Raw genomic sequence first — 24,670 nt, 5'->3', positions numbered from 1 at the left:
TTCTAGTTTCAAATTGAAAGATTCCATAACGTCCCAAACCAAAAACACTAAAAAATCAGCTAACATTCGAAGCCTATATTGAAAACAGAACCTTTAGCCTTGACTTCCGTCAGAATTTTGCCTTTCTTTTAAAGGTGTGTTTGATAAAGAAATGAAACCCTATAATACGTAATTTATTAATTTTCTCCTCGAGACTTATCAATCGTGAAACTGTTGGTTGTTTACGTAGGACAGAAGGAAATAAGGCTTGAAGAAACTGCTTCGTATTATGATACAGACGGCGATAAATAGTTAGAGTTATGTTCTCTTTGTCACGTGACATATATTTAAGAACGTAAAAGTGCCACTAACATATACAAGTAGTAGTTCTTCGAATGTCATCTTCATACCTGCTCGTTTATTAGGAATAAGTTTCTCTTTTGAATTACGTATGATTCCTGATGCACCTTTTTCGTCATTGCTATCATGAGTGGAGTTTTTACTCTTAATATTTATTTTTACATTGCTAATGGACCCAACTTCATTCAACTGGGATAGCTGTAACGCTTCGGAATGACAACCCTAAAATCAGGGTTTGATACTCCTTCATGGAAACAGGCTCCATGTGGTTTTGCTACAAGAAAAACACACTCTTCAACTGAAAAATAAAGAATTTTCATGTTAATGGTAAAATTAAGAGACATATAATTAAAGATCTATTAATGGAAAGGAACACTATATTGCATTAATAAATGTTCATAAATCCTACAACAGTACATACATACACAAAATCGTGAAATTACTTCTCGAGATTCTTTTACAAACGCCTAACTTTGTGCGACGTACTTACAATACCGAATAATGATTTAGTTCATTCGTAAAATATACGTAATGAACATATCTGAGTCTTATGATATTACGATGTACAGTGCAAGAAGAGTTTGACGTTTTGTAGCCGTAACGATCACTTTCTTTTTTTGCACAACTCTTTTTTTTCTATCGCTGTTTCTTTATTGAAATTCAGTGATTGGGATTTTTGAAGAATTTCGTAAGATATGGAAATATATTATTGGTTAAAGTGTGGTAGTTTGAATGAAATTTTCTCCTTTTGTTAATATTAATTAATTTTACTAAACACGTGTTTCTGTTTCCGCTCTAACGAGGCAGCGTCGTGGCTTTAACAGTTAAGTTTGAAAGAGTGCTACAAAGAAATGGCATCATAAGTATATTTATATCGGCAAAATCTAATACACCTTAAATATTACAGAGGTTAATGAGATCTGAATCAGGGCGAATGGCAGGGTGAATGTATATTTTGAAGTATACAACAATTTCCAAATTAACAAAATGGAATTACTTGTTACTATCTCATCTAGATGTAGTTGGATAAATATATTAGTTTTTGTTTATGTTATGTTATATTCATTTTGATAAATAATTTATCCACAATAAAGTATTTTGCATTTTTATATAAATGAATGATATTATGACATTGTACTTGCAGAGTTGCTATAAAGTACGTGAAACAGAGACAGTCTTGAACTAGTATTTTACAGGGCCGCTATAGCATACGTGGCACACAGACAGCCTTGAACAAATGTATTTCAGGGATGCTGTGACACGTAAGCGGTCTTGAACTACTATTTCACAGGGCTGATAACACACGTGACACACAGACATTTATGTGTTATTATTTTACATTTCTTTCATTTTATTATCATCGTCGCTGTAATGCGACTTTAATTTCTTCAATCATGTTAGGAACGGGTGTGTGTGTTGTCTTGAAGCAATGCTAGATCGGGATATCTACTGAGTTTATCGAGAGGTATTGAACTTACGAAAGATATTTAGAGCGTTTAGTTTTTATTTACGTAAGAGCCCATTTTTTAAGCTGGTGAATTCAGGAGTTTAGGGGAAGGAGGTTTTAGTAAATCCTTAGGTTCCCCTCGCGGTGTAATGAAAACTTTACATTTCTGCAAATATATAAATTTATGCATGACAAACACATCCAATATTGGTATATGGATATAAAATAGTGTAAGAAGAATATATCTTTTTTCACTGCTCAGAAGTATTACTGAAAGTGAAAGAAAAGGGCTCGTCCGGGATTTGAACCGGGGACCTCTCGCACCCTAAGCGAGAATCATACCCCTAGACCAACGAGCCGATTTTCGACATCCATTTGTAAAGTATATGAAAATATCTATTTAGTTTGATAATACATATATTTCGTCTAAGTAAATTAAAGTTGTTCTATAAGGGTATTAACAAGCTGTCACCTCAAAAACTCTAAAAGTACTATAAAATGGATCATTACCCACAGCCTACACTTGGGCTATTCTCTTATCAACGAATAGTTGGTTTGATAGTCATATTATAACGCCTCCATGGCTTAAAGGGCGACCATGTTTGGTGCAACCAAGGTTCGAACCTGCGACATTCGGATTTAGAATCTAATGACAATGACGAGGCATCTCTTATCAAAATTCTCACGAAATTCATTTACACTTTAAAATTATAAAGATATTTCTCGAGTGACAGATCAAGAGAACGATTATGACGTCACCACGAAATCAATTACTGCAGCAAGAAGGAAACAGTCTTAGAATACGGTTTGCTTATTAGAAATTACACATATTTTACATTATTAGAGGAATAAAACCTCAGGTTGAAAATCACATCCCTAGAATGTGACATGGAGTTTTAGAAACGTTCAAAAAAGTGCTTCGTACTGAGGTCGAACGTATCGTTTCGAAATTTAGATGCTGATATGAAAGACTGCAATAAAGCTTTCTAGTTTCAAATTGAAAGATTCCATAACGTCCCAAACCAAAAACACTAAAAAATCAGCTAACATTCGAAGCCTATATTGAAAACAGAACCTTTAGCCTTGACTTCCGTCAGAATTTTGCCTTTCTTTTAAAGGTGTGTTTGATAAAGAAATGAAACCCTATAATACGTAATTTATTAATTTTCTCCTCGAGACTTATCAATCGTGAAACTGTTGGTTGTTTACGTAGGACAGAAGGAAATAAGGCTTGAAGAAACTGCTTCGTATTATGATACAGACGGCGATAAATAGTTAGAGTTATGTTCTCTTTGTCACGTGACATATATTTAAGAACGTAAAAGTGCCACTAACATATACAAGTAGTAGTTCTTCGAATGTCATCTTCATACCTGCTCGTTTATTAGGAATAAGTTTCTCTTTTGAATTACGTATGATTCCTGATGCACCTTTTTCGTCATTGCTATCATGAGTGGAGTTTTTACTCTTAATATTTATTTTTACATTGCTAATGGACCCAACTTCATTCAACTGGGATAGCTGTAAGGCTTCGGAATGACAACCCTAAAATCAGGGTTTGATACTCCTTCATGGAAAGGCTCCATGTGGTTTTGCTACAAGAAAAACACACTCTTCAACTGAAAAATAAAGAATTTTCATGTTAATGGTAAAATTAAGAGACATATAATTAAAGATCTATTAATGGAAAGAAACACTATATTGCATTAATAAATGTTCATAAATCCTACAACAGTACATACATACACAAAATCGTGAAATTACTTCTCGAGATTCTTTTACAAACGCCTAACTTTGTGCGACGTACTTACAATACCGAATAATGATTTAGTTCATTCGTAAAATATACGTAATCAACATATCTGAGTCTTATGATATTACGATGTATAGTGCAAGAAGAGTTTGACGTTTTGTAGCCGTAACGATCACTTTCTTTTTCTTTTTTTTCTATCGCTGTTTCTTTATTGAAATTCAGTGATTGGGATTTTTGAAGAATTTCGTAAGATATGGAAATATATTATTGGTTAAAGTGTGGTAGTTTGAATGAAATTTTCTCCTTTTGTTAATATTAATTAATTTTACTAAACACGTGTTTCTGTTTCCGCTCTAACGAGGCAGCGTCGTGGCTTTAACAGTTAAGTTTGAAAGTGTACTATAAAGAAATGGCATCATAAGTATATTTATATCGGCAAAATCTAATACACCTTAAATATTACAGAGGTTAATGAGATCTGAATCAGGGCGAATGGCAGGGTGAATGTATATTTTGAAGTATACAACAATTTCCAAATTAACAAAATGGAATTACTTGTTACTATCTCATCTAGATGTAGTTGGATAAATATATTAGTTTTGTTTATGTTATGTTATATTCATTTTGATAAATAATTTATCCACAATAAATTATTTTGCATTTTAATATAAATGAATGATATTCTGACATTGTACTTGCAGAGTTGCTATAAAGTACGTGAAACAGAGACAGTCTTGAACTAGTATTTTACTGGGCCGCTATAGCATACGTGGCACACAGACAGCCTTGAACAAATGTATTTCAGGGATGCTGTGACACGTAAGCGGTCTTGAACTACTATTTCACAGGGCTGATTTGACACACGTGACACACAGACATTTATGTGTTATTATTTTACATTTCTTTCAGTTTATTATCATCGTCGCTGTAATGCGACTTTAATTTCTTCAATCATGTTAGGAACGGGTGTGTGTGTTGTCTTGAAGCAATGCTAGATCGGGATATCTACTGAGTTTATCGAGAGGTATTGAACTTACGAAAGATATTTAGAGCGTTTAGTTTTTATTTACGTAAGAGCCCATTTTTGAAGCTGGTGAATTCAGGAGTTTAGGGGAAGGAGGTTTTAGTAAATCCTTAGGTTCCCCTCGCGGTGTAATGAAAACTTTACATTTCTGCAAATATATAAATTTATGCATGACAAACACATCCAATATTGGTATATGGATATAAAATAGTGTAAGAAGAATACACCTTTTTCACTGCTCAGAAGTATTACTGAAAGTGAAAGAAAAGGGCTCGTCCGGGATTTGAACCGGGGACCTCTCGCACCCTAAGCGAGAATCATACCCCTAGACCAACGAGCCGATTTTCGACATCCATTTGTAAAGTATATGAAAATATCTATTTAGTTTGATAATACATATATTTCGTCTAAGTAAATTAAAGTTGTTCTATAAGGGTATTAACAAGCTGTCACCTCAAAACTCTAAAAGTACTATAAAATGGATCATTACCCACAGCCTACACTTGGGCTATTCTCTTATCAACGAATAGTTGGTTTGATAGTCATATTATAACGCCTCCATGGCTCAAAGGGCGACCATGTTTGGTGCAACCAAGGTTCGAACCTGCGACATTCGGATTTAGAATCTAATGACAATGACGAGGCATCTCTTATCAAAATTCTCACGAAATTCATTTACACTTTAAAATTATAAAGATATTTCTCGAGTGACAGATCAAGAGAACGATTATGACGTCACCACGAAATCAATTACTGCAGCAAGAAGGAAACAGTCTTAGAATACGGTTTGCTTATTAGAAATTACACATATTTTACATTATTAGAGGAATAAAACCTCAGGTTGAAAATCACATCCCTAGAATGTGACATGCAGTTTTAGAAACGTTCAAAAAGTGCTTCGTACTGAGGTCGAACGTATCGTTTCGAAATTTAGATGCTGATATGAAAGACTGCAATAAAGCTTTCTAGTTTCAAATTGAAAGATTCCATAACGTCCCAAACCAAAAACACTAAAAAATCAGCTAACATTCGAAGCCTATATTGAAAACAGAACCTTTAGCCTTGACTTCCGTCAGAATTTTGCCTTTCTTTTAAAGGTGTGTTTGATAAAGAAATGAAACCCTATAATACGTAATTTATTAATTTTCTCCTCGAGACTTATCAATCGTGAAACTGTTGGTTGTTTACGTAGGACAGAAGGAAATAAGGCTTGAAGAAACTGCTTCGTATTATGATACAGACGGCGATAAATAGTTAGAGTTATGTTCTCTTTGTCACGTGACATATATTTAAGAACGTAAAAGTGCCACTAACATATACAAGTAGTAGTTCTTCGAATGTCATCTTCATACCTGCTCGTTTATTAGGAATAAGTTTCTCTTTTGAATTACGTATGATTCCTGATGCACCTTTTTCGTCATTGTTATCATGAGTGGAGTTTTTACTCTTAATATTTATTTTTACATTGCTAATACACCCAACTTCATTCAACTCGGACAGCTGTAACGCTTCGGAATGACAACCCTAAAATCAGGGTTTTCATACTCCTTCATGAAAACGGCGACATGTGGTTTTGCTACAAGAAAAACACACTCTTCAACTGAAAAATAAAGAATTTTCATGTTAATGGTAAAATTAAGAGACATATAATTAAAGATCTATTAATGGAAAGAAACACTATATTGCATTAATAAATGTTCATAAATCCTACAACAGTACATACATACACAAAATCGTGAAATTACTTCTCGAGATTCTTTTACAAACGCCTAACTTTGTGCGACGTACTTACAATACCGAATAATGATTTAGTTCATTCGTAAAATATACGTAATGAACATATCTGAGTCTTATGATATTACGATGTACAGTGCAAGAAGAGTTTGACGTTTTGTAGCCGTAACGATCACTTTCTTTTTTGCACAACTCTTTTTTTTCTATCGCTGTTTCTTTATTGAAATTCAGTGATTGGGATTTTTGAAGAATTTCGTAAGATATGGAAATATATTATTGGTTAAAGTGTGGTAGTTTGAATGAAATTTTCTCCTTTTGTTAATATTAATTAATTTGACTAAACACGTGTTTCTGTTTCCGCTCTAACGAGGCAGCGTCGTGGCTTTAACAGTTAAGTTTGAAAGTGTACTATAAAGAAATGGCATCATAAGTATATTTATATCGGCAAAATCTAATACACCTTAAATATTACAGAGGTTAATGAGATCTGAATCAGGGCGAATGGCAGGGTGAATGTATATTTTGAAGTATACAACAATTTCCAAATTAACAAAATGGAATTACTTGTTACTATCTCATCTAGATGTAGTTGGATAAATATATTAGTTTTTGTTTATGTTATGTTATATTCATTTTGATAAATAATTTATCCACAATAAAGTATTTTGCATTTTTATATAAATGAATGATATTCTGACATTGTACTTGCAGAGTTGCTATAAAGTACGTGAAACAGAGACAGTCTTGAACTAGTATTTTACAGGGCCGCTATAGCATACGTGGCACACAGACAGCCTTGAACAAATGTATTTCAGGGATGCTGTGACACGTAAGCGGTCTTGAACTACTATTTCACAGGGCTGATAACACACGTGACACACAGACATTTATGTGTTACTATTTTACATTTCTTTCATTTTATTATCATCGTCGCTGTAATGCGACTTTAATTTCTTCAATCATGTTAGGAACGGGTGTGTGTGTTGTCTTGAAGCAATGCTAGATCGGGGTATCTACTGAGTTTATCGAGAGGTATTGAACTTACGAAAGATATTTAGAGCGTTTAGTTTTTATTTACGTAAGAGCCCATTTTTGAAGCTGGTGAATTCAGGAGTTTAGGGGAAGGAGGTTTTAGTAAATCCTTAGGTTCCCCTCGCGGTGTAATGAAAACTTTACATTTCTGCAAATATATAAATTTATGCATGACAAACACATCCAATCTTGGTATATGGATACAAAATAGTGTAAGAAGAATATATCTTTTTCACTGCTCAGAAGTATTACTGAAAGTGAAAGAAAAGGGCTCGTCCGGGATTTGAACCGGGGACCTCTCGCACCCTAAGCGAGAATCATACCCCTAGACCAACGAGCCGATTTTCGACATCCATTTGTAAAGTATATGAAAATATCTATTTAGTTTGATAATACATATATTTCGTCTAAGTAAATTAAAGTTGTTCTATAAGGGTATTAACAAGCTGTCACCTCAAAACTCTAAAAGTACTATAAAATGGATCATTACCCACAGCCTACACTTGGGCTATTCTCTTATCAACGAATAGTTGGTTTGATAGTCATATTATAACGCCTCCATGGCTCAAAGGGCGACCATGTTTGGTGCAACCAAGGTTCGAACCTGCGACATTCGGATTTAGAATCTAATGACAATGCCGAGGCATCTCTTATCAAAATTCTCACGAAATTCATTTACACTTTAAAATTATAAAGATATTTCTCGAGTGACAGATCAAGAGAACGATTATGACGTCACCACGAAATCAATTACTGCAGCAAGAAGGAAACAGTCTTAGAATACGGTTTGCTTATTAGAAATTACACATATTTTACATTATTAGAGGAATAAAACCTCAGGTTGAAAATCACATCCCTAGAATGTGACATGGAGTTTTAGAAACGTTCAAAAAGTGCTTCGTACTGAGGTCGAACGTATCGTTTCGAAATTTAGATGCTGATATGAAAGACTGCAATAAAGCTTTCTAGTTTCAAATTGAAAGATTCCATAACGTCCCAAACCAAAAACACTAAAAAATCAGCTAACATTCGAAGCCTATATTGAAAACAGAACCTTTAGCCTTGACTTCCGTCAGAATTTTGCCTTTCTTTTAAAGGTGTGTTTGATAAAGAAATGAAACCCTATAATACGTAATTTATTAATTTTCTCCTCGAGACTTATCAATCGTGAAACTGTTGGTTGTTTACGTAGGACAGAAGGAAATAAGGCTTGAAGAAACTGCTTCGTATTATGATACAGACGGCGATAAATAGTTAGAGTTATGTTCTCTTTGTCACGTGACATATATTTAAGAACGTAAAAGTGCCACTAACATATACAAGTAGTAGTTCTTCGAATGTCATCTTCATACCTGCTCGTTTATTAGGAATAAGTTTCTCTTTTGAATTACGTATGATTCCTGATGCACCTTTTTCGTCATTGTTATCATGAGTGGAGTTTTTACTCTTAATATTTATTTTTACATTGCTAATGGACCCAACTTCATTCAACTGGGATAGCTGTAAGGCTTCGGAATGACAACCCTAAAATCAGGGTTTGATACTCCTTCATGGAAACGGCTCCATGTGGTTTTGCTACAAGAAAAACACACTCTTCAACTGAAAAATAAAGAATTTTCATGTTAATGGTAAAATTAAGAGACATATAATTAAAGATCTATTAATGGAAAGGAACACTATATTGCATTAATAAATGTTCATAAATCCTACAACAGTACATACATACACAAAATCGTGAAATTACTTCTCGAGATTCTTTTACAAACGCCTAACTTTGTGCGACGTACTTACAATACCGAATAATGATTTAGTTCATTCGTAAAATATACGTAATGAACATATCTGAGTCTTATGATATTACGATGTACACTGCAAGAAGAGTTTGACGTTTTGTAGCCGTAACGATCACTTTCTTTTTTGCACAACTCTTTCTTTTTCTATCGCTGTTTCTTTATTGAAATTCAGTGATTGGGATTTTTGAAGAATTTCGTAAGATATGGAAATATATTATTGGTTAAAGTGTGGTAGTTTGAATGAAATTTTCTCCTTTTGTTAATATTAATTAATTTTACTAAACACGTGTTTCTCTTTCCGCTCTAACGAGGCAGCGTCGTGGCTTTAACAGTTAAGTTTGAAAGAGTGCTACAAAGATATGGCATCATAAGTATATTTATATCGGCAAAATCTAATACACCTTAAATATTACAGAGGTTAATGAGATCTGAATCAGGGCGAATGGCAGGGTGAATGTATATTTTGAAGTATACAACAATTTCCAAATTAACAAAATGGAATTACTTGTCACTATCTCATCTAGATGTAGTTGGATAAATATATTAGTTTTTTGTTTATGTTATGTTATATTCATTTTGATAAATAATTTATCCACAATAAAGTATTTTGCATTTTTATATAAATGAATGATATTATCACATTGTACTTGCAGAGTTGCTATAAAGTACGTGAAACAGAGACAGTCTTGAACTAGTATTTTACAGGGCCGCTGTAGCATACGTGGCACACAGACAGCCTTGAACAAATGTATTTCAGGGATGCTGTGACACGTAAGCGGTCTTGAACTACTATTTCACAGGGCTGATAACACACGTGACACACAGACATTTATGTGTTACTATTTTACATTTCTTTCATTTTATTATCATCGTCGCTGTAATGCGACTTTAATTTCTTCAATCATGTTAGGAACGGGTGTGTGTGTTGTCTTGAAGCAATGCTAGATCGGGATATCTACTGAGTTTATCGAGAGGTATTGAACTTACGAAAGATATTTAGAGCGTTTAGTTTTTATTTACGTAAGAGCCCATTTTTGAAGCTGGTGAATTCAGGAGTTTAGGGGAAGGAGGTTTTAGTAAATCCTTAGGTTCCCCTCGCGGTGTAATGAAAACTTTACATTTCTGCAAATATATAAATTTATGCATGACAAACACATCCAATATTGGTATATGGATATAAAATAGTGTAAGAAGAATACATCTTTTCACTGCTCAGAAGTATTACTGAAAGTGAAAGAAAAGGGCTCGTCCGGGATTTGAACCGGGGACCTCTCGCACCCTAAGCGAGAATCATACCCCTAGACCAACGAGCCGATTTTCGACATCCATTTGTAAAGTATATGAAAATATCTATTTAGTTTGATAATACATATATTTCGTCTAAGTAAATTAAAGTTGTTCTATAAGGGTATTAACAAGCTGTCACCTCAAAACTCTAAAAGTACTATAAAATGGATCATTACCCACAGCCTACACTTGGGCTATTCTCTTATCAACGAATAGTTGGTTTGATAGTCATATTATAACGCCTCCATGGCTGAAAGGGCGACCATGTTTGGTGCAACCAAGGTTCGAACCTGCGACATTCGGATTTAGAATCTAATGACAATGCCGAGGCATCTCTTATCAAAATTCTCACGAAATTCATTTACACTTTAAAATTATAAAGATATTTCTCGAGTGACAGATCAAGAGAACGATTATGACGTCACCACGAAATCAATTACTGCAGCAAGAAGGAAACAGTCTTAGAATACGGTTTGCTTATTAGAAATTACACATATTTTACATTATTAGAGGAATAAAACCTCAGGTTGAAAATCACATCCCTAGAATGTGACATGGAGTTTTAGAAACGTTCAAAAAGTGCTTCGTACTGAGGTCGAACGTATCGTTTCGAAATTTAGATGCTGATATGAAAGACTGCAATAAAGCTTTCTAGTTTCAAATTGAAAGATTCCATAACGTCCCAAACCAAAAACACTAAAAAATCAGCTAACATTCGAAGCCTATATTGAAAACAGAACCTTTAGCCTTGACTTCCGTCAGAATTTTGCCTTTCTTTTAAAGGTGTGTTTGATAAAGAAATGAAACCCTATAATACGTAATTTATTAATTTTCTCCTCGAGACTTATCAATCGTGAAACTGTTGGTTGTTTACGTAGGACAGAAGGAAATAAGGCTTGAAGAAACTGCTTCGTATTATGATACAGACGGCGATAAATAGTTAGAGTTATGTTCTCTTTGTCACGTGACATATATTTAAGAACGTAAAAGTGCCACTAACATATACAAGTAGTAGTTCTTCGAATGTCATCTTCATACCTGCTCGTTTATTAGGAATAAGTTTCTCTTTTGAATTACGTATGATTCCTGATGCACCTTTTCGTCATTGTTATCATGAGTGGAGTTTTAACTCTTAATATTTATTTTACATTGCTAATGGACCCAACTTCATTCAACTGGGATAGCTGTAAGGCTTCGGAATGACAACCCTAAAATCAGGGTTTGATACTCCTTCATGGAAAAGGCTCCATGTGGTTTTGCTACAAGAAAAACACACTCTTCAACTGAAAAATAAAGAATTTTCATGTTAATGGTAAAATTAAGAGACATATAATTAAAGATCTATTAATGGAAAGGAACACTATATTGCATTAATAAATGTTCATAAATCCTACAACAGTACATACATACACAAAATCGTGAAATTACTTCTCGAGATTCTTTTACAAACGCCTAACTTTGTGCGACGTACTTACAATACCGAATAATGATTTAGTTCATTCGTAAAATATACGTAATCAACATATCTGAGTCTTATGATATTACGATGTATAGTGCAAGAAGAGTTTGACGTTTTGTAGCCGTAACGATCACTTTCTTTTTCTATCGCTGTTTCTTTATTGAAATTCAGTGATTGGGATTTTTGAAGAATTTCGTAAGATATGGAAATATATTATTGGTTAAAGTGTGGTAGTTTGAATGAAATTTTCTCCTTTTGTTAATATTAATTAATTTTACTAAACACGTGTTTCTGTTTCCGCTCTAACGAGGCAGCGTCGTGGCTTTTTCAGTTAAGTTTGAAAAAGTGCTACAAAGAAATGGCATCATAAGTATATTTATATCGGCAAAATCTAATACACCTTAAATATTACAGAGGTTAATGAGATCTGAATCAGGGCGAATGGCAGGGTGAATGTATATTTTGAAGTATACAACAATTTCCAAATTAACAAAATGGAATTACTTGTCACTATCTCATCTAGATGTAGTTGGATAAATATATTAGTTTTTGTTTATGTTATGTTATATTCATTTTGATAAATAATTTATCCACAATAAAGTATTTTGCATTTTTATATAAATGAATGATATTATCACATTGTACTTGCAGAGTTGCTATAAAGTACGTGAAACAGAGACAGTCTTGAACTAGTATTTTACAGGGCCGCTATAGCATACGTGGCACACAGACAGCCTTGAACAAATGTATTTCAGGGATGCTGTGAAACGTAAGCGGTCTTGAACTACTATTTCACAAAGCTGCTTTGACACACGTGACACACAGACATTTATGTGTTATTATTTTACACTTTTTTTCAGTTTATTATCATCGTCGCTGTAATGCGACTTTAATTTCTTCAATCATGTTAGGAACGGGTGTGTGTGTTGTCTTGAAGCAATGCTAGATCGGGGTATCTACTGAGTTTATCGAGAGGTATTGAACTTACGAAAGATATTTAGAGCGTTTAGTTTTTATTTACGTAAGAGCCCATTTTTTAAGCTGGTGAATTCAGGAGTTTAGGGGAAGGAGGTTTTAGTAAATCCTTAGGTTCCCCTCGCGGTGTAATGAAAACTTTACATTTCTGCAAATATATAAATTTATGCATGACAAACACATCCAATATTGGTATATGGATATAAAATAGTGTAAGAAGAATATATCTTTTTCACTGCTCAGAAGTATTACTGAAAGTGAAAGAAAAGGGCTCGTCCGGGATTTGAACCGGGGACCTCTCGCACCCTAAGCGAGAATCATACCCCTAGACCAACGAGCCGATTTTCGACATCCATTTGTAAAGTATATGAAAATATCTATTTAGTTTGATAATACATATATTTCGTCTAAGTAAATTAAAGTTGTTCTATAAGGGTATTAACAAGCTGTCACCTCAAAAACTCTAAAAGTACTATAAAATGGATCATTACCCACAGCCTACACTTGGGCTATTCTCTTATCAACGAATAGTTGGTTTGATAGTCATATTATAACGCCTCCATGGCTCAAAGGGCGACCATGTTTGGTGCAACCGAGGTTCGAACCTGCGACATTCGGATTTAGAGTCTAATGACAATGCCGAGGCATCTCTTATCAAAATTCTCACGAAATTCATTTACACTTTAAAATTATAAAGATATTTCTCGAGTGACAGATCAAGAGAACGATTATGACGTCACCACGAAATCAATTACTGCAGCAAGAAGGAAACAGTCTTAGAATACGGTTTGCTTATTAGAAATTACACATATTTTACATTATTAGAGGAATAAAACCTCAGGTTGAAAATCACATCCCTAGAATGTGACATGCAGTTTTAGAAACGTTCAAAAAGTGCTTCGTACTGAGGTCGAACGTATCGTTTCGAAATTTAGATGCTGATATGAAAGACTGCAATAAAGCTTTCTAGTTTCAAATTGAAAGATTCCATAACGTCCCAAACCAAAAACACTAAAAAATCAGCTAACATTCGAAGCCTATATTGAAAACAGAACCTTTAGCCTTGACTTCCGTCAGAATTTTGCCTTTCTTTTAAAGGTGTGTTTGATAAAGAAATGAAACCCTATAATACGTAATTTATTAATTTTCTCCTCGAGACTTATCAATCGTGAAACTGTTGGTTGTTTACGTAGGACAGAAGGAAATAAGGCTTGAAGAAACTGCTTCGTATTATGATACAGACGGCGATAAATAGTTAGAGTTATGTTCTCTTTGTCACGTGACATATATTTAAGAACGTAAAAGTGCCACTAACATATACAAGTAGTAGTTCTTCGAATGTCATCTTCATACCTGCTCGTTTATTAGGAATAAGTTTCTCTTTTGAATTACGTATGATTCCTGATGCACCTTTTTCGTCATTGTTATCATGAGTGGAGTTTTAACTCTTAATATTTATTTTTACATTGCTAATGGACCCAACTTCATTCAACTGGGATAGCTGTAACGCTTCGGAATGACAACCCTAAAATCAGGGTTTGATACTCCTTCATGGAAAAGGCTCCATGTGGTTTTGCTACAAGAAAACACACTCTTCAACTGACAAATAAAGAATTTTCATGTTAATGGTAAAATTAAGAGACATATAATTAAAGATCTATTAATGGAAAGGAACACTATATTGCATTAATAAATGTTCATAAATCCTACAACAGTACATACATACACAAAATCGTGAAATTACTTCTCGAGATTCTTTTACAAACGCCTAACTTTGTGCGACGTACTTACAATACCGAATAATGATTTAGTTCATTCGTAAAATATACGTAATGAACATATCTGAGTCTTATGATATTACGATGTACAGTGCAAGAAGAGTTTGACGTTTTGTAGCCGTAACGATCACTCAACTCTTTTTTTTCTATCGCTGTTTCTTTATTGAAATTCAGTGATTGGGATTTTTGAAGAATTTCGTAAGATATGGAAATATATTATTGGTTAAAGTGTGGTAGTTTGAATGAAATTTTCTCCTTTTGTTAATATTAATTAATTTTACTAAACACGTGTTTCTCTTTCCGCTCTAACGAGGCAGCGTCGTGGCTTTAACAGTTAAGTTTGAAAGAGTGCTACAAAGATATGGCATCATAAGTATATTTATATCGGCAAAATCTAATACACCTTAAATATTACAGAGGTTAATGAGATCTGAATCAGGGCGAATGGCAGGGTGAATGTATATTTTGAAGTATACAACAATTTCCAAATTAACAAAATGGAATTACTTGTTACTATCTCATCTAGATGTAGTTGGATAAATATATTAGTTTTTGTTTATGTTATGTTATATTCATTTTGATAAATAATTTATCCACAATAAAGTATTTTGCATTTTTATATAAATGAATGATATTATGACATTGTACTTGCAGAGTTGCTATAAAGTACGTGAAACAGAGACAGTCTTGAACTAGTATTTTACAGGGCCGCTATAGCATACGTGGCACACAGACAGCCTTGAACAAATGTATTTCAGGGATGCTGTGACACGTAAGCGGTCTTGAACTACTATTTCACAGGGCTGATAACACACGTGACACACAGACATTTATGTGTTATTATTTTACATTTTTTCATTTTATTATCATCGTCGCTGTAATGCGACTTTAATTTCTTCAATCATGTTAGGAACGGGTGTGTGTGTTGTCTTGAAGCAATGCTAGATCGGGATATCTACTGAGTTTATCGAGAGGTATTGAACTTACGAAAGATATTTAGAGCGTTTAGTTTTTATTTACGTAAGAGCCCATTTTTGAAGCTGGTGAATTCAGGAGTTTAGGGGAAGGAGGTTTTAGTAAATCCTTAGGTTCCCCTCGCGGTGTAATGAAAACTTTACATTTCTGCAAATATATAAATTTATGCATGACAAACACATCCAATATTGGTATATGGATATAAAATAGTGTAAGAAGAATATATCTTTTTCACTGCTCAGAAGTATTACTGAAAGTGAAAGAAAAGGGCTCGTCCGGGATTTGAACCGGGGACCTCTCGCACCCTAAGCGAGAATCATACCCCTAGACCAACGAGCCGATTTTCGACATCCATTTGTAAAGTATATGAAAATATCTATTTAGTTTGATAATACATATATTTCGTCTAAGTAAATTAAAGTTGTTCTATAAGGGTATTAACAAGCTGTCACCTCAAAACTCTAAAAGTACTATAAAATGGATCATTACCCACAGCCTACACTTGGGCTATTCTCTTATCAACGAATAGTTGGTTTGATAGTCATATTATAACGCCTCCATGGCTCAAAGGGCGACCATGTTTGGTGCAACCAAGGTTCGAACCTGCGACATTCGGATTTAGAATCTAATGACAATGCCGAGGCATCTCTTATCAAAATTCTCACGAAATTCATTTACACTTTAAAATTATAAAGATATTTCTCGAGTGACAGATCAAGAGAACGATTATGACGTCACCACGAAATCAATTACTGCAGCAAGAAGGAAACAGTCTTAGAATACGGTTTGCTTATTAGAAATTACACATATTTTACATTATTAGAGGAATAAAACCTCAGGTTGAAAATCACATTTCTATAAATGTGACATGCAGTTTTAGAAACGTTCAAAAAGTGCTTCGTACTGAGGTCGAACGTATCGTTTCGAAATTTAGATGCTGATATGAAAGACTGCAATAAAGCTTTCTAGTTTCAAATTGAAAGATTCCATAACGTCCCAAACCAAAAACACTAAAAAATCAGCTAACATTCGAAGCCTATATTGAAAACAGAACCTTTAGCCTTGACTTCCGTCAGAATTTTGCCTTTCTTTTAAAGGTGTGTTTGATAAAGAAATGAAACCCTATAATACGTAATTTATTAATTTTCTCCTCGAGACTTATCAATCGTGAAACTGTTGGTTGTTTACGTAGGACAGAAAGGAAATAAGGCTTGAAGAAACTGCTTCGTATTATGATACAGACGGCGATAAATAGTTAGAGTTATGTTCTCTTTGTCACGTGACATATATTTAAGAACGTAAAAGTGCCACTAACATATACAAGTAGTAGTTCTTCGAATGTCATCTTCATACCTGCTCGTTTATTAGGAATAAGTTTCTCTTTTGAATTACGTATGATTCCTGATGCACCTTTTTCGTCATTGCTATCATGAGTGGAGTTTTTACTCTTAATATTTATTTTTACATTGCTAATGGACCCAACTTCATTCAACTGGGATAGCTGTAAGGCTTCGGAATGACAACCCTAAAATCAGGGTTTGATACTCCTTCATGGAAACGGCTCCATGTGGTTTTGCTACAAGAAAAACACACTCTTCAACTGAAAAATAAAGAATTTTCATGTTAATGGTAAAATTAAGAGACATATAATTAAAGATCTATTAATGGAAAGAAACACTATATTGCATTAATAAATGTTCATAAATCCTACAACAGTACATACATACACAAAATCGTGAAATTACTTCTCGAGATCCTTTTACAAACGCCTAACTTTGTGCGACGTACTTACAATACCGAATAATGATTTAGTTCATTCGTAAAATATACGTAATGAACATATCTGAGTCTTATGATATTACGATGTACAGTGCAAGAAGAGTTTGACGTTTTGTAGCCGTAACGATCACTTTCTTTTTTTGCACAACTCTTTTTCTTTATTGTTTCTTTAAAATTCAGTGATTGGGATTTTGAAGAATTTCGTAAGATATGGAAATATATTATTGGTTAAAGTGTGGTAGTTTGAATGAAATTTTCTCCTTTTGTTAATATTAATTAATTTGACTAAACACGTGTTTCTGTTTCCGCTCTAACGAGGCAGCGTCGTGGCTTTAACAGTTAAGTTTGAAAGTGTACTATAAAGAAATGGCATCATAAGTATATTTATATCGGCCAGATCTAATACACCTTAAATATTACAGAGGTTAATGAGATCTGAATCAGGGCGAATGGCAGGTGAATGTATATTTTGAAGTATACAACAATTTCCAAATTAACAAAATGGAATTACTTGTTACTATCTCCTCTTGATGTAGTTGGATTAATATATTAGTTTTTGTTTATGTTATGTTATATTCATTTTGATAAATAATTTATCCACAATAAATTATTTTGCATTTTAATATAAATGAATGATATTCTGAGATTGTACTTCCAGAGTGGCTATAAAGTACGTGACACAGAGACAGTCTTGAACTAGTATTTTACAGGGCCGCTATAGCATACGTGGCACACAGACAGCCTTGAACAAATGTATTTCAGGGATGCTGTGACACGTAAGCGGTCTTGAACTACTATTTCACAGGGCTGCTGCTTTGACACACGTGACACACAGACATTTATGTGTTATTATTTTACATTTTTTCAGTTTATTATCATCGTCGCTGTAATGCGACTTTAATTTCTTCAATCATGTTAGGAACGGGTGTGTGTGTTGTCTTGAAGCAATGCTAGATCGGGATATCTACTGAGTTTATCGAGAGGTATTGAACTTACGAAAGATATTTAGAGCGTTTAGTTTTATTTACGTAAGAGCCCATTTTTTGAAGCTGGTGAATTCAGGAGTTTAGGGAAGGAGGTTTTAGTAAATCCTCAGGTTCCCCTCGCGGTGTAATGAAAACTTTACATTTCTGCAAATATATAAATTTATGCATGACAAACACATCCAATCTTGGTATATGGATATAAAATAGTGTAAGAAGAATACACCTTTTCACTGCTCAGAAGTATTACTGAAAGTGAAAGAAAAGGGCTCGTCCGGGATTTGAACCCGGACCTCTCGCACCCTAAGCGAGAATCATACCCCTAGACCAACGAGCCGATTTTCGACATCCATTTGTAAAGTATATGAAAATATCTATTTAGTTTGATAATACATATATTTCGTCTAAGTAAATTAAAGTTGTTCTATAAGGGTATTAACAAGCTGTCACCTCAAAAACTCTAAAAGTACTACAAAATGGATCATTACCCACAGCCTACACTTGGGCTATTCTCTTATCAACGAATAGTTGGTTTGATAGTCATATTATAACGCCTCCATGGCTGAAAGGGCGACCATGTTTGGTGCAACCGAGGTTCGAACCTGCGACATTCGGATTTAGAGTCCAATGACAATGCCGAGGCATCTCTTATCAAAATTCTCACGAAATTCATTCACACTTTAAAATTATAAAGATATTTCTCGAGTGATAGATCAAGAGAACGATTATGACGTCACCACGAAATCAATTACTGCAGCAAGAAGGAAACAGTCTTAGAATACGGTTTGCATATTAGAAATTACACATATTTTACATTATTAGAGGAATAAAACCTCAGGCTGAAAATCACATCCCTAGAATGTGACATGGAGTTTTAGAAACGTTTAAAAAGTGCTTCGTACTGAGGTGGAATGTATCGTTTCGACATTTAGATGCTGATATGAAAGACTGCAATAAAGCTTTCTAGTTTTAAATTGAAAGATTCCAGAACGTCCCAAACCAAAAACACTAAAAAATCAGCTAACATTCGAAGCCTATATTGAAAACAGAACCTTTAGCCTTGACTTCCGTCAGAATTTTGCCTTTCTTTTAAAGGTGTTTTTGATAAAGAAATGAGACCCTATAATACGTAATTTATTAATTTTCTCCTCGAGACTTATCAATCGTGAAACTGTTGGTTGTTTACGTAGGTCAGAAGGAAAATAAGGCTTGAAGAAACTGCTTCGTATTATGATACAGACGGCGATAAATAGTTAGAGTTATGTTCTCTTTGTCACGTGACATATATTTAAGAACGTAAGTTCTTCGAATGTCATCTTCATACCTGCTCGTTTATTAGGAATAAGTTTCTCTTTTGAATTACGTATGATTCCTGATGCACCTTTTTCGTCATTGTTATCATGAGTGGAGTTTTAACTCTTAATATTTATTTTTACATTGCTAATACACCCAACTTCATTCAACTGGGATAGCTGTAAGGCTTCGGAATGACAACCCTAAAATCAGGGTTTTGATACTCCTTGATGGAAAAGGCTCCATGTGGTTTTGCTACAAGAAAACACACTCTTCAACTGACAAATAAAGAATTTTCATGTTAATGGTAAAATTAAGAGACATATAATTAAAGATCCATTAATGGAAAGAAACACTATATTGCATTAATAAATGTTCATAAATCCTACAACAGTACATACATACACAAAATCGTGAAATTACTTCTCGAGATTCTTTTACAAACGCCTAACTTTGTGCGACGTACTTACAATACCGAATAATGATTTAGTTCATTCGTAAAATATACGTAATGAACATATCTGAGTCTTATGATATTACGATGTACAGTGCAAGAAGAGTTTGACGTTTTGTAGCCGTAACGATCACTTTCTTTTTTGCACAACTCTTTTTTTATTGAAATTCAGTGATTGGGATTTTTGAAGAATTTCGTAAGATATGGAAATATATTACTGGTTAAAGTGTGGTAGTTTGAATGAAATTTTCTCCTTTGTTAATATTAATTAATTTGACTAAACACATCGTTTCTGTTCCGCTCTAACGAGGCAGCGTCGTGGCTTTAACAGTTAAGTTTGAAAGTGTACTATAAAGAAATGGCATCATAAGTATATTTATATCGGCCAGATCTAATACACCTTAAATATTACAGAGGTTAATGAGATCTGAATCAAGGCGAATGAGAAGGTGAATGTATATTTTTAAGTATACAACAATTTCCAAATTAACAAAATGGAATTACTTGTTACTATCTCCTCTTGATGTAGTTGGATTAATATATTAGTTTTTGTTTATGTTATGTTATATTCATTTTGATAAATAATTTATCCACAATAAAGTATTTTGCATTTTTATATAAATGAATGATATTATGACATTGTACTTGCAGAGTTGCTATAAAGTACGTGAAACAGAGACAGTCTTGAACTAGTATTTTACAGGGCCGCTATAGCATACGTGGCACACAGACAGCCTTGAACAAATGTATTTCAGGGATGCTGTGACACGTAAGCGGTCTTGAACTACTATTTCACAAAGCTGCTTTGACACACGTGACACACAGACATTTATGTGTTATTATTTTACATTTTTTTCAGTTTATTATCATCGTCGCTGTAATGCGACTTTAATTTCTTCAATCATGTTAGGAACGGGTGTGTGTGTTGTCTTGAAGCAATGCTAGATCGGGATATCTGCTGAGTCCACCGAGAGGTATTTAACTTACGAAAGATATTTAGTGCGTTTAGTTTTTATTTACGTAGGAGCCCATTTTTGAAGCTGGTGAATTCAGGAGTTTAGGGGAAGGAGGTTTTAGTAAATCCTCAGGTTCCCATCGCGGTGTAATGAAAACTTTACATTTCTGCAAATATATAAATTTATGCATGACAAACACATCCAATCTTGGTATATGGATATAAAATAGTGTAAGAAGAATACACTTTTCTCATTGTTCAGAAATATTACTGAAAGTGAAAGCAAGGGCTCGTCCGGGATTTGAACCTGGGACCTCTCGCACCCTAAGCGAGAATCATACCCCTAGACAAACGAGGCGATTTTCGACATCCATTTGTAAAGTATATGAAAATATCTATTTAATTTGATAATACATATATTTCGTCTGAGTAAAATTAAAGTTGTTCTATTAGGGTATTAACAAGCTGTCACCTCAAAACTCTAAAAGTACTATAAAAATGGATCATTACCCACAGCCTACACTTGGGCTATTCTGTTATCAACGAATAGTTGGTTTGATAGTCATATTATAACGCCTCCATGGCTTAAAGGGCGACCATGTTTGGTGCAACCGAGGTTCGAACATGCGACATTCAGTTTAGAGTCCAATGACCATGCCGAGGCATCTCTTATCAAAATTCTCACGAAATTCACTTACACTTTAAAATTATAAGGATATTTCTCAGTGACAGATCAAGAGAACGATAATGACGTCACCACGAAATCAATTACTGCAAGAAGAAGGAAACAGTCTTAGAATACGGTTTGCATATTAGAAATTACAAATATTTTACATTATCAGAGGAATAAAACCTCAGGCTTGAAAATCACATCCCTAGAAATGTGACATGCAGTTTTAGAAACGTTCAAGAAGTGCTTCGTACTGAGGTGGAATGTATCGTTTCGACATTTAGATGCTGATATGAAAGACTGCAATAAAGCTTTCTAGTTTCAAATTGAAAGATTCCAGAACGTCCCAAACCAAAAACACTAAAACATCAGCTAACATTCAAAGCCTATATTGAAAAACAGAACCTTTTACCTTGACTTCCGTCAAATTTTTGCCTTTCTTTTAAAGGTGTTTTTGATAAAGAAATGAGACCCTATAATACGTAATTTATTAATTTTCTCCTCAGAGACTTATCAATCGTGAAAACTGTTGGTTGTTTACATTAGGTCAGAGATAAAATTGTGAGGAAATGAGGCTTGAAGAAACTGCTTCTGTATTATGATACAGACGGCGATAAATAGTTAAGAGTTATGTTCTCTTTGTCACGTGACATATATTTAAGAACGTAAAAGTGACACTCAACATATAAAGTAGTAGTTCTTCGAATGTCATCTTCATACCTGCTCGTTTGTTAGGAATAAGTTTCTCTGAATTACGTATGATTCCTATGCACCTTTCGTCATTGTTATTATGAGTGGAGTTTTAACTCTTAATATTTATTTTACATTACTAATGGACCCAACTTCATTCAACTGGGATAGCAGTAAGGTTTCGAATGACAACCCTAAAATCAAGGGTTTGATACTCCTTGATGGAACAGGTCTATGTGGTTTTGCTACAAGAAAAACACACTCTTAAACTGACAAATAAAGAATTTTCATTTTAATGGTAAAAATAAGACACATATAATTAAAGATCCATTATTGGAAAGAAACACTATATTGCATTAATAAATGTTCATAAATCCTACAACAGTACATACATACACAAAATCGTGAAATTACTTCTCGAGATTCTTTTACAAACGCCTAACTTTGTGCGACGTACTTACAATACCGAATAATGATTTAGTTCATTCGTAAAATATACGTAATGAACATATCTGAGTCTTATGATATTACGATGTACAGTGCAAGAAGAGTTTGACGTTTTGTAGCCGTAACGATCACTTTCTTTTTCTATCGCTGTTTCTTTATTGAAATTCAGTGATTGGGATTTTTGAAGAATTTCGTAAGATATGGAAATATATTATTGGTTAAAGTGTTGTAGTTTGAATGAAATTTTCTCCTTTTGTTAATATTAATTAATTTGACTAAACACGTGTTTCTTGTTTCCGCTCTAACGAGGCAGCGTCGTGGCTTTTAACAGTTAAGTTTGAAAGAGTGCTACAAAGAAATGGCATCATAAGTATATTTATATCGGCAAAATCTAATACACCTTAAATATTACAGAGGTTAATGAGATCTGAATCAAGGCGAATGACAAGGTGAATGTATATTTTTAAGTATACAACAATTTCCAAATTAACAAAATGGAATTACTTGTTACTATCTCCTCTTGATGTAGTTGGATTAATATATTAGTTTTTGTTTATGTTATGTTATATTCATTTTGATAAATAATTTATCCACAAAAAAGTATTTTGCATTTTTATATAAATGAATGATATTATGACATTGTACTTGCACGGTTGCTATAAAGTACGTGACACAGAGACAGTCTTGAAGTAGTATTTTACAGGGCCGCTATAGCATACGTGGCACATAGACAGACTTGAACAAATGTATTTCAGGGATGCTGTGACACGTAAGCGTTCTTGAACTACTATTTCACAAAGCTGCTTTGACACACGTGACACACAGACATTTATGTGTTATTATTTCACATTTTTTTCAGTTTATTATCATCGTCGCTGTAATGCGACTTTAATTTCTTCAATCATGTTAGGAACGGGTGTGTGTGTTGTCTTGAAGCAATGCTAGATCGGGATATCTACTGAGTTTACCGAGAGGTATTGAACTTACGAAGATATTTAGAGCGTTTAGTTTTTATTTACGTAAGAGCCCATTTTTTGAAGCTGGTGAATTCAGGAGTTTAGGGGAAGGAGGTTTTAGTAAATCCTTGGTTCCCCTCACTTGAGGGTGTAATGAAAACTTTACATTTCTGCAAATATATAAATTTATGCATGACAAACACATCCAATATTGGTATATGGATATAAAATAGTGTAAGAAGAATACACCTTTTTCACTGCTCAGAAGTATTACTGAAACTGAAAGAAAAGGGCTCGTCCGGGATTTGAATCGGGGACCTCTCACCCTAGCAGAATCATACCCTAGACCAACGAGCCGATTTTCGACATCCATTTGTAAAGTATATGAAAATATCTATTTAGTTTGATAATACATATATTTCGTCTAAGTAAATTAAAGTTGTTCTATAAGGGTATTAACAAGCTGTCACCTCAAAAACTCTAAAAGTACTACAAAATGGATCATTACCACAGCCTACACTTGGGCTATTCTCTTATCAACGAATAGTTGGTTTTGATAGTAATATTATAACGCCTCCATGGCTGAAAGGGCGACCATGTTTGGTGCAACCGAGGTTCGAACCTGCGACATTCGGATTTAGAATCCAATGACAATGCCGAGGCATCTCTTATCAAAATTCTCACGAAATTCATTTACACTTTAAAATTATAAAAGATATTTCTCGGTGATAGATCAAAGGGAGAACGATTATGACGTCACCACAAGAAATCAATTACTGCAGCAAGAAGAAACAGTCTTAGTAATACGGTTTTCATATTAGAACATGTGACACATTATGTATTATTA

The 24,670-nt window shown here is 33.9% G+C and overlaps 7 non-coding genes across 7 annotated transcripts; all 7 read right to left on the bottom strand.

Moving 5' to 3' along the window:
- Window positions 1–2,073: 2,073 nt before the first annotated feature.
- TRNAP-AGG (transfer RNA proline (anticodon AGG)) lies at window positions 2,074–2,145 on the bottom strand. The gene has a single exon. It is a non-coding gene; the product is annotated as a tRNA-Pro (tRNA).
- A 2,686-nt stretch (window positions 2,146–4,831) lies between these two features.
- On the bottom strand, window positions 4,832–4,903 carry TRNAP-AGG (transfer RNA proline (anticodon AGG)). Its single transcript has one exon. It is a non-coding gene; the product is annotated as a tRNA-Pro (tRNA).
- Window positions 4,904–7,597: 2,694 nt separating this feature from the next.
- TRNAP-AGG (transfer RNA proline (anticodon AGG)) lies at window positions 7,598–7,669 on the bottom strand. The gene has a single exon. It is a non-coding gene; the product is annotated as a tRNA-Pro (tRNA).
- A 2,694-nt stretch (window positions 7,670–10,363) lies between these two features.
- TRNAP-AGG (transfer RNA proline (anticodon AGG)) lies at window positions 10,364–10,435 on the bottom strand. The gene has a single exon. It is a non-coding gene; the product is annotated as a tRNA-Pro (tRNA).
- A 2,676-nt stretch (window positions 10,436–13,111) lies between these two features.
- On the bottom strand, window positions 13,112–13,183 carry TRNAP-AGG (transfer RNA proline (anticodon AGG)). Its single transcript has one exon. It is a non-coding gene; the product is annotated as a tRNA-Pro (tRNA).
- Window positions 13,184–15,863: 2,680 nt separating this feature from the next.
- Window positions 15,864–15,935, bottom strand: TRNAP-AGG (transfer RNA proline (anticodon AGG)). Its single transcript has one exon. It is a non-coding gene; the product is annotated as a tRNA-Pro (tRNA).
- A 2,689-nt stretch (window positions 15,936–18,624) lies between these two features.
- On the bottom strand, window positions 18,625–18,695 carry TRNAP-AGG (transfer RNA proline (anticodon AGG)). The gene has a single exon. It is a non-coding gene; the product is annotated as a tRNA-Pro (tRNA).
- Between the last annotated feature and the right edge of the window lie 5,975 nt (window positions 18,696–24,670).

This window comes from Tachypleus tridentatus, chromosome 1 (assembly GCF_004210375.1).
Source record: "Tachypleus tridentatus isolate NWPU-2018 chromosome 1, ASM421037v1, whole genome shotgun sequence".
Classification (NCBI taxonomy): domain Eukaryota; kingdom Metazoa; phylum Arthropoda; class Merostomata; order Xiphosura; family Limulidae; genus Tachypleus; species Tachypleus tridentatus.
The sequence above is the reverse complement of the archived record's forward strand: the minus strand, read 5'-3'. Positions and strand labels throughout refer to the sequence as shown.